At 42.4% G+C, this 15,211-nt stretch overlaps 1 long non-coding RNA gene across 1 annotated transcript in view; it reads right to left on the bottom strand.

Annotated features, from left to right (window-relative positions):
* The window catches only part of LOC147580694 (uncharacterized), a 442,720-nt gene extending 431,023 nt beyond the window's left edge, over window positions 1-11,697 (bottom strand). Inside the window, exon 1 of the long non-coding RNA XR_015250754.1 lies at window positions 11,566-11,697. This is a non-coding gene — a long non-coding RNA (uncharacterized LOC147580694). The remainder of the gene's footprint in view (window positions 1-11,565) is intronic.
* Between the last annotated feature and the right edge of the window lie 3,514 nt (window positions 11,698-15,211).

The following is a 15,211-nucleotide window of genomic DNA, read 5'->3' as shown; positions in this document are numbered from 1 at the left end:
TAACACCAAATGCTGGCAAGGATACAGAGAAAATCAATCTTCTATACACTGCTGATGGGAATACAAAATTATGTTTCTGGAATATTTCTGGAATACATTTGGCAATTTCTTATAACAACTAAATATGCAATTACCATATGACCTAGCAATTGAATTCTTGGGCATCTACCCCAGAGAAGTGAAAACTTATGTTTACACAAGAACACACAAACACATGTTGACAGCAGCTTAATTTATTATATAGTCAAAGGTTGAGGCAACCCAAATATCCTTCAACAGGTGAATGATCAAACAAATCATGAAAAAAGGCAAAAAGTGAGTATGTGAGGTGATGGGTGTGTGTTAATTAACTAGACTGTGGGAATTTTCACAATGTATATGTATATTAAATCATCAAATTGTACGTGTTAAGTATGTTATAATTTTATTTGTCAATTATATCCCAATAGAGCTAAAAAGAAAACTCTGGTGTATACTTATCTTGGAATACTGCTCAGTCATAATTGGGAAAAACTATCAATATTGACAAAAACTTTCATCACATTCCAACTTCAACAGATGTAAAAGAAAATGGATTCTTCCACTAAGATATACTTTCACTGCTTTAAAGGTTTTGGATACGATGGGCTATTGCCGAGTCAACTTCTTCTTTCAACAGATAGGAAACCTGAACTTTGACAGGTAAGAAACGTACCTGAGGCCACACAGCTAGACAGAGGAACAGAGAGCAGATCAGATATGTCCGACTAACTAGTTGGTAAAATGGAAGTGATTGTAACTTTGGGAGAAACGAAACCTATCTTGGAGTCCTTAATGTCCAAAGAGGGGAATTCTGAGCCACATTAGAGACAGACTTGAAATTTTGGAAAAGTTGCCACTCCCCCCCCCCAAAAAAAAAATCAGAAAGGCTATCTAAAAGCAGAGCAAGTAAAGGCCCATATTAGGGGAGAGATGATTACACAGATATATGAAGAGATACTTCTTAAAGACTACATACAGCAGATAGAATGAGAAAGACTTCATCAATGTTATACACCAAATGAATGACACAATCCTATCATCCTGTAATGTGAGTAAGGTCAGAAGGACTGGACCCCAGAACCACCTGCAAAATGGAAATAAATCAGCAATAAGAATAAATAAAAATTCAAATACAAATAGTTAGCAAAATAAAGCGATTTTTTTAAATTGTCCCATGAGAAAAAAGAACAAGGTTTTTATCCATTTCCAAAAGCAGCTGGTTTTATATTAATTTGACCAGAGAAGCAAAATAGATGATTATTGACAAAATTGGCAGATAATAAGGTCAAAATAAAAAAAAAGAGAGAGAATATCTGCACTCTTTGTTGAAGACATGCATCTTTAGTCATAAAAGCATACAGCAAACATGTTATAAGGGAACAGGGCCCAATATTCATCTATTCTTCACCCCTTCTCCCCCCTAAAAACTATTCAGGCTCACACAATATGCTAGGTGCTTTTCAAAGAGTGAAAAGTGGCATAAGCATGGCACAGAAGACAAAAATGTGACAAGGATCTAAAAGTGACAAAACCAGGTGGCACCTTCTTCCTTAAAAAGTTCATTGATTTAGTGCAGGAGACATATTAACTTCATTGTCGCCCAAACAAACGTAAAATCAGATTTCCAAAGTGCTATGGAGGAGAAGCATGTGGTGCTCTGACTGCACGCATTGGGAAGATCTGATTGAGAGGAACAAAGGAGTGTGTGAGGAGACGGTTAGGAGAGGCTTCCTTAGACAGGGATGATTGAGCTGAGATCTGAAGTTGACAGTGAGCTACATTACGAAAGAGCCTGCCTGGCAGGGGGAATTACCAGTGCCAGATCAGGGAAGCAAGGTGCGCGTGCTCGGGGACAGAAAGACCGGTGTGGTCAGGCATGACGATGCAGGCAGGGTGCAACGTAGCTGAAGAGGTGAGCAGGGTCAGCCTGGACTGTGCTTTCTAAGCCACGGTCAAGATTTTAACTTTTATCCCAGAACAAAGGGAATTTTTTGATGGGATGGTATAATCAGATTCATACCTCAGAAGACCACCACACCTATCAGGAGGAGTCCCAGGGGCCCAATTAGGAAGCTACTGCATTGGCTGAGGTGAAAAATGATGTACTTTGAGCTGGTGGGGGAGAAGTGGAGCTAATTAGAAGTGGAAAATGTGAAGAGTATTTTTAGAAAATATAATCCATTGAATTTTCTGATGGATTGGAAATGGAGTAAGATGTTCTTGACTGTTTTCTAGTGTCCCGGTTGGCTGAATTGACCAGATGGTGGTGCCCTTCACCAAGCTAAGACACAGCAAAGAAGACCACAGTTGAGTTTGGAAATCAAGAGTTCAATCCAATTTGAATTACATTGGAGACATCCAAGTGAAGATGTCAAATTGGCGGCTGGATGTGTGATTCTGGCACCTAGAGGCAAGGTTTCAATCATGGAGGAGATTCTAAGAAAGCCTTTTGCTGATCCCAAGATGTTAGTCTCCTACACACAGATAGAGATTAATATAGAGACAGAGATAGAGAGACATACATAGTATATATTCAGGTGTTAAGAGAAACTGTAGATAGAATCTTGGATCTATGGTTCATAATCGTTTAGGAATCATGCATCAAAGGATTAAGTACCAAAAGAATGGAATGGCCAAAAATTTGAAGGAAGAAAGGTTGATTCCACAAAGATAAACTGGTGAGTTCAAAGATAAGCACCAAAGGACTCTGGAACAGATGAGGAACAGTACGATTTGTGGGCTCTTCAAAAGGAAAACCATAATTACCAAGTGCCAAAACAGGTCAAAGATTAGTCAAAGTCATTCTATCTCATTAGCCTAAAATGTTAACGTTAAATTAGCCTAAAATGTTAGCATTAAAAGTTAGCATTAAAATATGTGAGAACTAAGACCTGGATTTTAGCAAGTCACTTGACAAACACTCTCAAAATACCCTTAGGAACAATGTAAGGTGGGTAGTGATAATGTTAGAGGGACTGACAGCTGGCTCCCAAAAGCAGATTTATGGTCCATCAGGAAAAAGGTAATGGTGGTCTGCAGGGCTTTGATGATAGTCCTGTTCTTTTTCTAACATGATTACAACATTCAAATTTTAACATCTGGCTACAGAAAATGATTATTGATAAAAGTGCCAGATAATAAGATCAAAAGAAAAAAGGATACCTCGAATCCTAATGTTTCCACACAAGTCCATATTTTCTCAACTAGTGATTTGGCACCTCTTCCCAAAGACGTTTTCATAATGTCTGAAGGTATTTTTTTGTTTTCATAACTTGGGGAAAGGCAGGGAGGAAGTGATGCTACTAAAATCTAGTAGGTAGAGGCCAGAGATGTTGAGAAATAACCTATAATACAGAGGAAAGCCCATCCATGCCTCCACCAACCAAGAAAGAATGAGACAATCCAAATGTCACTAGTGAACCGATTAGAACAAAGGGTCAAATACAGCAAAATTTAATAAAGATCTTTATAGTATTCTATATTTACTTCCTCCCATTATCGACTGTATAAGTCACAGGCAAGGAATTAAGAGTCACTTCCTTCCACTATAGTAGAGCCTGGAAGGAGTCTTCTTATTCCAGATATTAATTTTAAGAATATAAACCCATTCCCACAGGCTGACTTATCTCTCAGTGCTTCTGTTTCTTTCTTTGTATGAAAAAGGAGGTTGAACATGGTGGTGTTTTATTATAGGCTGGAAACTGGTCCCGCCAAGAGATATCCACACCTGAATCCCTGGAGCCATGTTTGGATAAAGGGCTGTTTGCAGATGTGATCAAATTGAGGATAGTGGTGTGGAGGTCACCCCAGATTATCTGGGTAGGTCCTAAGTGCCATCACAAGGGTCTTAATAAGAAAGAAGCAGAGGGAAATGGCACCACAGAAGAGAAGGAGGCACTGTGCTCAGGGAGGGAGAGATTGGAAGGATGTTGTCACAATCCAGGAATTTGAGCAGCCACGAGAGGCCGGAAGACACGAGGAACGGATTCTCCCCTAGAGCCTCTGGAGGGAGCACACAGCCATGCCAGTGCCTTGATATGGATCCAGGATTACTAATTCCAAACTTACTAACTCCACGCTTCTACAACCACGAGAGAATACACTGTTTGAAGCCATCGAGTTTATGGTGATTTATGACAGCAGCCATGGGAAACTAACAGTTTGTTAGGAAGGATCTTGAGAAGAGGAACTTATCCTGCATTATCCAGGTGGTCTCTAAATGCAATCGCATTCATAAGGAAGATGCAGAGGGATTCTGGAGACAGACCCACAGAGGTTAAGGCAATATAAAGACGAAGCAGAGACGCAGTCACAAGCCAAGGAATGCCAATGGCCCTGGAGGCTGAAAAAGGCCAGGAGTAGACTTCCCCCTCGAGCCTCTGGAGGAGGTGTAGCCCTGGGACTTCTGGCCTCCAGAGCTATAGGAGAATAAATTTCCAGTTGTGTTAATTAGTCACAGCAGCTACAGGAAACTAACACAATATTCTATGATTCTAAAAATAATGGGGCGCCTGGGTGGCGCAGTCGGTTAAGCGTCCGACTTCAGCCAGGTCACGATCTCGCGGTCTGTGAGTTCGAGCCCCGCGTCGGGCTCTGGGCTGATGGCTCAGAGCCTGGAGCCTGTTTCCGATTCTGTGTCTCCCTCTCTCTCTGCCCCTCCCCCGTTCATGCTCTGTCTCTCTCTGTCCCAAAAATAAATAAACGTTGAAAAAAAAAAATTTTTTTTTAAAATAAAAATAAAAATAAAATGGGGAGATATGATGTAATAACAGCAAATAACTTATATAACTAAAGTAACTGAGGTCTTCATGTGACCCCACACTCAGTTACATGGCTGTCGCCTTCCTTAACAAAAGACACAATATGAGGAAGCTGATGTCCCGTTTTCCCCTACAGTGTTCACTCAACAGTGCCATGCCCAGTCCTCCACGGTACAACTTTAAAGACACACTGGCATAATGAAACTTGTTTAAAGGAAAAAGACCAAGAAGAGAAATCAAGCCTACGACGAAGAGCTGAAAAAACTAAGTACCGTCAGTGCATATCCTGAAAACACTTTATAGGAACATGGTAGCTGTCCTCACACCACACAGAAGACCTTGTTGTGGGAAAGGAAAGAGGTGCTATTCTCTGGCTCTAAAGATGGGGACCTGGACCAACGGAGAGGCTGTGTGGATGCAGATTTGGGCTCCACAAATTAAAAGCCTCAAATTTTTGAGTGCTGCAGCATCGCCTGGCACCTGAGGGGTGAATGAATGGATACCTACTGGGGAATGCTATCTGGGGGATTCCTGAAGAAAGTAACAGATAAGAAGCCCAAGGATCCATTCAAATATCATTCTGTGTAATTCTACCGCCACGAGGAGAGTGGAATGAGGCAAACTCCTATCCTACAACATCGGAAGATGTATTCATTTATTGCTCAACCTCCTCTTTTCCAGACCAATAAACGTTGGCTTCTTTTATCCTTACTGGTAGTTTTATCATCTAACATGGCAGCAATCTTGACCTTCTCTGAACACTCCAAACTCCAACTCTTGACTTCCCCGGTTGTAGGGTGTAGCGCAAAACCCAGCCCTGAATCCAGGTGTGACCAACGATAAGCAGAACTAGATAACAGCAGTGTATACTGTGCCCCGTTAAAGTGCCTACCAACCCAAACTCGCATTGGCTTTTCTTTCTTGCTTTGAACATTCTATTTATTTTTGAGATAGAGGGTGTGAGTGGGGGGCGTGGGGAGGGCAGAGAGAGACGGGGACAGAGGATCTGAAGTAGGTTCCATACTAACAGCAGAGAGGCCAATGTGGCTCGAACTCACCAACCGTGAGACTGTGATCTGAGCCAAAATGGATGCTCAACCGACTAGACCACCCAGTCCCTTCACATTTGCTTTTCTAAAATGGTGAAGCAGGGGGACCTGAGTGGCTCAGTAGGTTAAGCATCCGACTTTGGCTCAGGTCATGATCTCAAGGTTCGTGGGTTCAAGCCCTACATCGGGATGTGTGCCGACAGCTCAGAGCCTGGAGCCCGCTTCAGATTCTGTGTCTCCCTCTCTCTCTGCCCCTCCCCTAATTACACTCTGTCTCTCTGTCTCTCAATAACTAAATGAACATTTTTAAAAATTTTAATAAATAAATAAAATGGTGAACTGTTCAACCTTTGCATCTTCCCTGAGTATTTCTGAACTTCATTTCCTAACGCTTGCTGATCCTTTCCATATGAATAAGGTAACACTTGGCAGGAACTGAACTTAGTTCTATTTGTTTCTAACCTCAAATGCTAATCGTATCCTCCAGAGGGCTGGTGTCTTCAGCCAACTTACACTGTACTTTCTGTTCCCTTTCTCATGTTCTCCAACCAACTAGATAAATAAGACAGAACCCAAGGGGTAACTCTCAACCTTCCTCTTTGGCTTTACCTATAAAAGAGACAAGTAATCTGGACATCAAAGAACCAGTTATTTCAGAAACAGAAAATCAAACTACTGGTTGTCTAATATTTTAACCGTTTCTGGACCAGCAGAGTAGTTATCATCTCCTTCTAAGCTGAAAGTGCTTCATCAATGGCCATTTTGTGGGCATGACCTATCATGACCATGGCTCCAGCCTGTGATATAATTACCCAGGAGAAATCAAATCTTTGCCAGTGGTTTCCAAGTATTCCACAGAAGCCTACAATTCTAATATTGGTTCCCTTTTTTAGAAAGAAATTCTTGAGAGGTACCATTAATATGCATTATCACTTACAATATCCCCATTGTGAAGTTGTGATCTATAATAAAAAATATGTATCTGGTCTTCATCCACATTTCTGGCACACATCTCTTAAAACTCTTAGAATTTGTAGGGGCACCTGGTTGGCTCAGTTGGTTAAGCTTCCAACTTCAGCTTAGTTCATGATCTCATGGTTTGTGAGTTCAAGCCCCGCATCGGGTTCTGTGCTGACAGCTCAAAGCCTGGAGCCTGTTTCAGATTCTGTGTCTCCCTCTCTCTCTCTCTGACCCTCCCCTGCTTGCACTCTCTCTCTCAAAAATAAATAAATTTTATACCTATTCTATATCTATATCTATATCTATACACACACACACACACACACACACACACTCTTAGAATTCACTAAGCGATGAGAGCATTAAAGGTGTCTTCTGTTATGTCGATGAAGTGACACTTGGAAAGCCCTTGGGTAACCTAAGGAGAGGGGCTGGCTGGTTGCTAGGAGGGAAAACCATGTGATTAGAAGGCGAGAACTTTGAGTCTCAACTGTGCACCTCAACCTCCAAGGACGGAAGAGGAGCTGCCAGTTGAGTCACAAACAGTCGACGATGTAATCAATTGGGGTGATATAAGGAAGCTTCCATTAAAAAGGACAGGGCTTGAAGCACTTCAGGTTGGTGAACACATTGGTTGAGATTTGAGGACAGCTGGTACACTCTGAATGGTCGTGGAAGCTCCATGCTCTTTCCCTACACCTTGCCCTATGCGGATGTTCTACCTGGCTGTTCCTGGGTCACATCCTTTTATAATAAACTAGTAATCTGACAAGTAAAGTGTTTCTCCAAGTTCTGTGATCCACTCTAACAAATTCATGGAACGCAAGGTTGCTGTAACCTCCAATCTATAAGCAGCGAGTCAAAAGCATAGGTAATAACTTGCATTTATGATAGGTGCCTGCAGTGGGGAAGGGAGTCTTGTAAGTCTGAGCCCTTACCCTGTGGGACCTGAAACCATCTCCAGGTGAGCGGTGTCAAACTTGAGTTGAATTGCAGGATACTCAGCTGGTATCAGAGAATTGCCTGGTGTGGAGGGTGAGGGGGCACAACACAGTGGAACTAGGTACAGAATCAGATCCCTCAAAAACACAAAAGTGGGGACTAAAGGGCACACTACCAAAAAAATTAGATCGACAGCTACTTAGACTTACTTCCACTGAATCAAAAGACCTAAGAATTTGTACATGCAATTTTTAGTTCAGTTGTCCTGGAACAAAATTGATAACCTGTTTTAACGATATGTCAAATGTATTTCTGAAACACACAAATAGCAAAGGTTTATTTGAATCTACTGATTGTACTATGCAAATGAATTATCAAGATATTCAACTTAAATCTAACCTTGCACCTAAAAATTGGACATGAAATGTTCTACCCTAAGGTTGTTTTCTTTTCTTTTACATAGACAGAGCAATCCACTCATCAACCAACATAAATGCACTGAAATCCCAAACGGTACATGATTGTCACTAATAAAAATGATTAGGATACATTTTACTCATTCATATAAAAATACCATGTAAATGCTGAATAATTATAAGTCATTATTTCAAATCTGATTTGAGAGGCAAAGCATCTATATTTGGCAAGATTTATCCTCTACTCCTAATTACTGAGCAAGCATGAAATTAACTATATATAAACAATGACTGGCATCTTATTTACAAAAGCTTTCATATTTTCATGCTATAACATTTTATGCTAATATTGACAGTTCTTATTTAGTATATCTCATGGAAGAGTCGTAAAAGTTGAGACAATGAAGGGCAAAAATATTTCCTAGGAAGTAGAAAACCAACTTGGTTTCCATCAGCAAGATAAAGAGCCTGCCTTCAAAAGCATGATCAACTGGTATATTAGAGTGAGTTCACTTAAGCCAATTAGGCACAATTTGTTAGCACAGAATACATTAAACTCCAATCTCCCCAAAAGCTAAATGGCTACATCTTTCCTTCATAAAGGAACCCTATATTCCATCAAGTACTCCAGTAGTTTTCAAACTATTTCAAGGGTCCTGAGGAGTCCTGCTCTAGGTCAGAATCTTATACATGATCCTTCCAGTACAAACACAGGTTCTGCCTTGTGGCGGGGGGGCTCACAATGAGAAAGCTGCTCTCCTGGGGCGCCCAGGTGGCTCAGTCAGTTGGGCGTCTGATTTTGGCTCAGGTCACGATCTCACGGTTCATGAGTCCAAGCCTCACATCGGGCTCTGTGCTGACAGCTCAGAGCCTGGAGCCGGCTTCAAATTCTGTGTCTCCCTCTCTCTCTGTCCCTACCCGACTTGCTCTCTGTCTCTCTCAAAACATAAACGTTAAAAAAAAATCTAAAAAAAAAAAGAAAGAGAAAACTGCTCTCCTGAGATTTAGCTTGGAGCAAAGCCAGTGCACCGCAGTCTCCAGAGGGAGTGACTGTCAGGGGCCCTGCCTGCCTCGCACTCCTACCCGCCAGCCATACTCATACACATTTGCATTCCCAGTCTAGGCACCTCCATTCAGAAGCCTCCTTGTGTGTGCTGGGGAAAGGGGGTGCTCTCCATTCCCCTAGACCCCCGGTCCATCAAATGGCAGGAGGCTTTAATCTGAGTCTCCCTTAGCAGTGAGACCATCCCCTGCTCCCCTGTGTGCTGATCCGTCTGACTCATAAACTGGGACATTGGGGAATTAACACTTGTTTCTTTTTGGTCTCTTGCTTTCACTATCACAGTAAGTGAATAAAGGCTACACCACTACTTTTCACTGGGCCTGTTTTCCAACTGACCACCATGACACCTGGCAGCTCTCCATCAGGCCCAAGAGTTCCAAGCCTGGAGGATGTTGTGAGAGAGAACAGAAAGGGTAGGTAACAACAATCTTCCGGGCAACCCCTTCCCAGATCACACCTACTGGTTTCAATGAAATGGTTCTGTGTCCAGCTGTTTTCTATGGTCAGCTGAGAAAAGGATTGTTCAAGGCTCACCATCATGCCTGGCACACAGTAAGAGATCAATCGATTAGCTATGAATACTGCAAATTTGAACATCATTACACTAGCAGTTCTAGCTTCCAGATTCTGAATACTCAGGCCATTTTGGAAAGGAAAGAGCCCAGTATAACTAGGCAGATCGTCATTCATTATGGAGGCCTCTCCCTCAGACCAAGGAGGGCTCAGCCATCACAGTAAAGGGGATCTCACAGTAAAGGAATTTTCCACTCAGAGAGAGGGAAAAGATGGAAACATGCCTTACATGGACTCAGTGATTAAAAGACACAAGAGTTCTTGCTAACACCATGGTCATCATCATACCCCAATGGCTACTGTTCAATAAATACCTACATTGCAAATACACACCAGAGAATTTTCATGTTCTCAAAATTAATCCTTTAACAAAACCCTGAAGTATAATCTGCATTTTATAGACTAAGAAAGTAAAACTTCAAGGGACTGAATAACATTTCCAAGGCCACATAGTAGAGGATGAATTCCAACTATATTCTAACCAGTTTTATTACAAAGGCTGTGCACTTAGCTGCTACTTGATAATGCCCTCTCCACCAATGTTCCAACTTGCACAAAGTGAACAGTGTCTGTTCTATGACTTACCCTTGTACAGGGCACCTTAATAACAGACAAACTAATTCTTTCAAACCACCCACAAAGGAATATTTCCAGAGTCAAAGCAAACTAGCCATGATTGGCTCTGACATATGCAGCTAAACAAAGCCAACAAACAAATAAAAACAAAATCTAATGACCTAAAAAATTTTCAGTCATTGGCCCAATCCACGTGTGATGTCTTTTTAATCTTTCTACCTTAACAGTCTCCTCTCCAAGAGTGAACGATGAACATGAATCCCATCAGCAAACTGCACAAACATCAGATTTGACTTTTTCCTTAACTCCCATGATCACTTTCAATTGCTCTAGCTACACTGTCTTGCTTGTCCTGTGATCAAAACCTAGGTCTTCCAGGAGCACCTGGGTGGTGCAGTCTGTTAAGTGTCCGACTCTTGATCTCAGCTGGGGTCGTGATCCCACATTCGTGAGTTCGAGCCCCACATCAGGTTCTGCACTGATGGCATGGAACCTGCTTGAGAGTCTGTCTCTCCTTCTCTCTGCCCCTCCCCCACTTGTGTGTGCATGTGCGCTCTCTCTCTCTCTCAAAATAAATAAATAACTTTAAAAAATTAGGTCTTCTGATTGTGACGACAAAAAAGAAAGATGTTAAACTAGTGTCTGTGGGTCCTAAACACTTTATCTTAATGTTTTTATTGACCTGTGTTTTAATGAATTCACAGTTAAGATCCAAATCCCATAAAGTACTACATATGACTTCACCTGTTTGTCCCCATCACCACCCTACTACCTTGACACCCATTCCTCACTCCCAGCCTATTATAAAATGCATATATTCCAGAAGAGAATGTAAACTTGAGGCAGCATAATACTTTAAAATTAGCCCACTATCCAGCTATTTCTCTTGAGCTAATTTGCATCCGTGAACAATGAAGCCAACAACGAGTACTTCTGTGTCCTCATAAACACCTTGGCTCTCATTCATCAGTATGACTTCACTGTTACCCACTTCCCAGAAAGTAGATTTCTCCCACTTCTCCATGACTTTCAGGGTCAGTTAAAAGCTCTATCTAGCTGCTAATCCATTCAGCTGACATTCAGTGAACTGTCACCGTAAGTGGTATAAATGGCAAATTTGCTATCTCCTAGGACAGGCGTCACACAGTCTCTACACTCAACCAAAATACAGATGCTCAGTGCACGGCAGGGCATGGCTGACTCACCCAGTGATGGATGCAGGTGATTCATCGTGAAAGCCAAAGACACTACCAATGCAGACGACCCTGTCTTGCCATGTTTTTTCAACCGGCTAACTCAGTTTTAAGGTTGGTGGCTTCCGGTGTGGGTCTTTTTTTCTGCCTGAAAAGAATAAAGACATCCAAGTCAATTCTAGCCAGACTGGCCTCCATCCTTCCTTATGTTACTCCACGACCATAACAGGCACTGAGTCCAAGCAGGTGCTGCCAGAACCACACACACACCTGGAGCATGGTGACACTCTGTGCTCGTCCCCACCACGTTGTTGAGATGGGATGATAAACGAAAGCACAACCATCTCTGCCCTGTGTCCCCCAGGATCGGAAGGAACAGAGGTCAGTGAAGTAAGAAACGGGACTCCAGACAAGGAATATTTGTATTTTAAAGGGGGGGTCACTAAGATGATGCTGATTGCAGCTCACAAATGTTGGTAACTCTGCAAACTGTGCCACAATTGTTACTATTACTTATGGCGTCCTTACTCTGTGCTAGGCATTACACTCAGTGTTTCATTCACATTATCTCACTTTATCTTACAACCCTATGAAGTGGGAGAGAATCATTCTCTGTTCCTATGTGTGAGGTGGTAGCACAAAACGGCAAGGAGATGGAACCTGGAGCCAAACTGCTAAGAGGCTCTGTCCCCTATTAGCTCTATCACCTTGGACCTGCTCTATGGAGAGGTTTTTGTGATTCAAGGTGTTGACCTGTAGAAAGCATTCAGCAACATGCAGCCTAGCTAGGATTACCGTCACGCCATCGGTGGTTAACTGGGAGCCACAGAGTAGGGATAAGGGAAGCAGCAGGTGATACGATGGCTCCCCTGAGACTGGCCCTGAAGGAGCACTGCTAGTAGGATGGTTACCATTGAGGGGCAGCCCTCATCAGTGGTGTTAACACAGACCCTCAACCTTCATCTGTTTGTTTAGCCATCGACAGACCGAGAAAAGGCAAGAGGAGGAAATTTCTCTAATATCACTAAAACCAGACCCTTGCTTCTGGGAAAAGAATGCACCCACAGCTCCAGTACTTACATTCAAATTTTGAGGCAGTGGCAACTGTCTCTTCAGGATGAATCTCCCTCAACAAGATAGACACAGTTCTTAGTTTATCTAGGGTTCCCTAAAAGCAGAGCCTGAGACAAGGACTTGGTGAACATGATTTATTGAGGGGGTGTTCTTCAGGAAAATCCTGAAAGGGAGGGAGGGAGGGGGGGAGAGAGAGAGAGAGAGAGAGAGAGAGAGAGAGAGAATCAGGCTAGAGAAAGGAAAATAATTGAGCAAGGATGTGGTCTCAGACAAATGGCAACCTCAAACCTGGTCCACAGAGGATTCTAGAATATAAATCACACCACAAAGTTGTCCTTGCCTTGTGGCAAGGGGTCTGGTTGTCTGTACCCTCCTATCAGTGAGCCATTGCCCTCAGCTACTTCCAGGGTGAATGGCAGCCAAGGGCAATTCCACAAGAGGGGCAGAGGGGCAAGTGATGAGCCTTAGGCAGCCAATCCCCAGGGTACCTGGGTGATTTGGACAGGGCACCAACAACACCTACTGTAGTCCATCACGCAGTAGAACTATACAAACAAAGTAGTTGCCCCTCACACCCTTTACACAAGTAGATGACTCCATAAAGAAAGACTTTAATCCAAGAGATTAAATGGCCAATGTTCCTTCTTATATTTTAAAACAATCAAAATAAAATCTCTGAATCTCACAGATCAACCCACGTCAGGCAGACTCCCCAGGGTTCCTTGTTCTAGCAGGGATGTAATTGGCTAGGGCTGATTTCAACAAGAAGTTCCAGTTAACAGGCTTCTTGCCCACCCCCTGAATAAACCTTTTCTTCTGGCTTAGCTTTGTTGAAATGGACACAGGCAGAAGGAAATCACTTATAACACTTATTGGCAGGCTACCATATTCTCTCCCCCAGAGAAAGTCAGGGTAGGGAAGGGTGGTCCCGACTTTTCTTCTTTGTTGAAATTATAAGAGTGAGACAGTCAGTTACAGGAGTGTAATTAGTGTTATTAAATCACTGTTAGGGGATGATTATGCCTTGAATTTAGAGGTCACCTCCCCATAGGGACTTGCAAAGGAAAAATCCTCACCCCTACATTGTCTTACTCATCCTGACAGCACCTTCTGTGAGACAGGCAGACAATCTGCTGTAGTGTATGTGGTCTTCCTGGGCAAGCACACACTTTTAATTTAGCATCCTCTGCTGTTTCTCCTAGAGGACTTGTCTTCCCGCATCCCTTTCTGGGATGTATGCAGGTCTGGCTTTGTGAACGTGTGACCTACACAGTTGCACAAAGGCAAGTAAGTTGCTTCACACTTAGAAGGGCCTCGGATGTTACTCTCTTAGAACTCAACAATTTCTGAATAAGGAGACACATATTTTCATTTTACACTGGCCCTCATAAATCGTGTAACCATCCATGGGTGTATGTCTTGAGCACAACTTGGGAAGTATGTGAGGGTGGGTCACAGCAAACTGACTGTAACCTCCACAGGGATTGTGTACCCCAGGGATACGGTAGTAGTCATTAATACTGCCGATCAAGAATTTTGGGTTTTCCTTCCAGACATAGGTAGGATGGACTGAAACTTTCTGCTGAAAACATGTGAGCAACAATGATGACGTCACAAAGTACCCAGGCCAGTACTCCACTTGCCACATGCCCTTTCCCCTACCTTGGTAGTTAAGATGGAGCTTCCCTGGGTGAGTCCCTGAGAGAGACAGAGCCCCCAGACAACCTGCAATAAACACGTTCTATGAGCAAGATAAACTGTGGATTGAAGCCACTGAGATTGTAGGGTTATTTTTTCCCATGATGTAACCTATCGTGATGGGCACAGAAGATCATGCACAGATTATTAAGGCATCCTTTGCTATACTCAGAGACTAAGCTGGGGAAAAGGAGCAAGGTACAAGGCAACAATGTTTCTGATAATGAAGAGGAAGACTCCCACACAAAGATATGAAGGATTGGCAGAAGCCCACAGGCTATGGCTTAATTTATTTAGTCCAACTCGTCACCATGGAACAACAGAAAATACAACATTTGCAGGGTTCATTTGTAATGGTCTCAACAACAAGTAAATTTGTATCACAGAAAAAAAAATCTGATGTAACTTGTATGTTCTTCCATGCCTGCCATTTTGTTTCTCAAATACTCGGCAAGCACCAATTGCTTCTTTTTGAAGGATGAGGAAAAGAAAGAAAGATAAAATGACCCTCAAAGACCCCAAAAGTTTCCTGGGGCTGACTGGCGAGGCTCAGCAAATAAAAGCATTTTAATAAAATCTTTGAACTTTGGAGATGTACCACCTTAAAATAAAAGCCCAACTGATTTGATATTTGTCTCTGTCCTAAGCAAGGAATCAAGGTTACTGTGAATGTACAGTGGCCCCTGGAACAACTCTGTAAAGAAGGGTCTGCAAGCTGGAACAGTGGCAGTGTTCTCTTATTCATGACCAAATGTTTCCAGAGTGATTAAACTAGCATTGTAAATGTATAGTCCGTATCAGCTGAGTGACAAGGATTAAGTGAGATTCAGATTAAAATGCTAAGTGAGTGAGTCCCAAGATCAAGCCAGATATATAGATAACACTA

This window comes from Puma concolor, chromosome B2, assembly GCF_028749965.1.
Source record: "Puma concolor isolate L17-30 chromosome B2, mPumCon1.1.hap2, whole genome shotgun sequence".
NCBI classification, from domain to species: Eukaryota; Metazoa; Chordata; class Mammalia; order Carnivora; family Felidae; genus Puma; species Puma concolor.
Note: the sequence above shows the minus strand (reverse complement) of the source record. Positions and strands in the feature narration are given on the sequence as shown.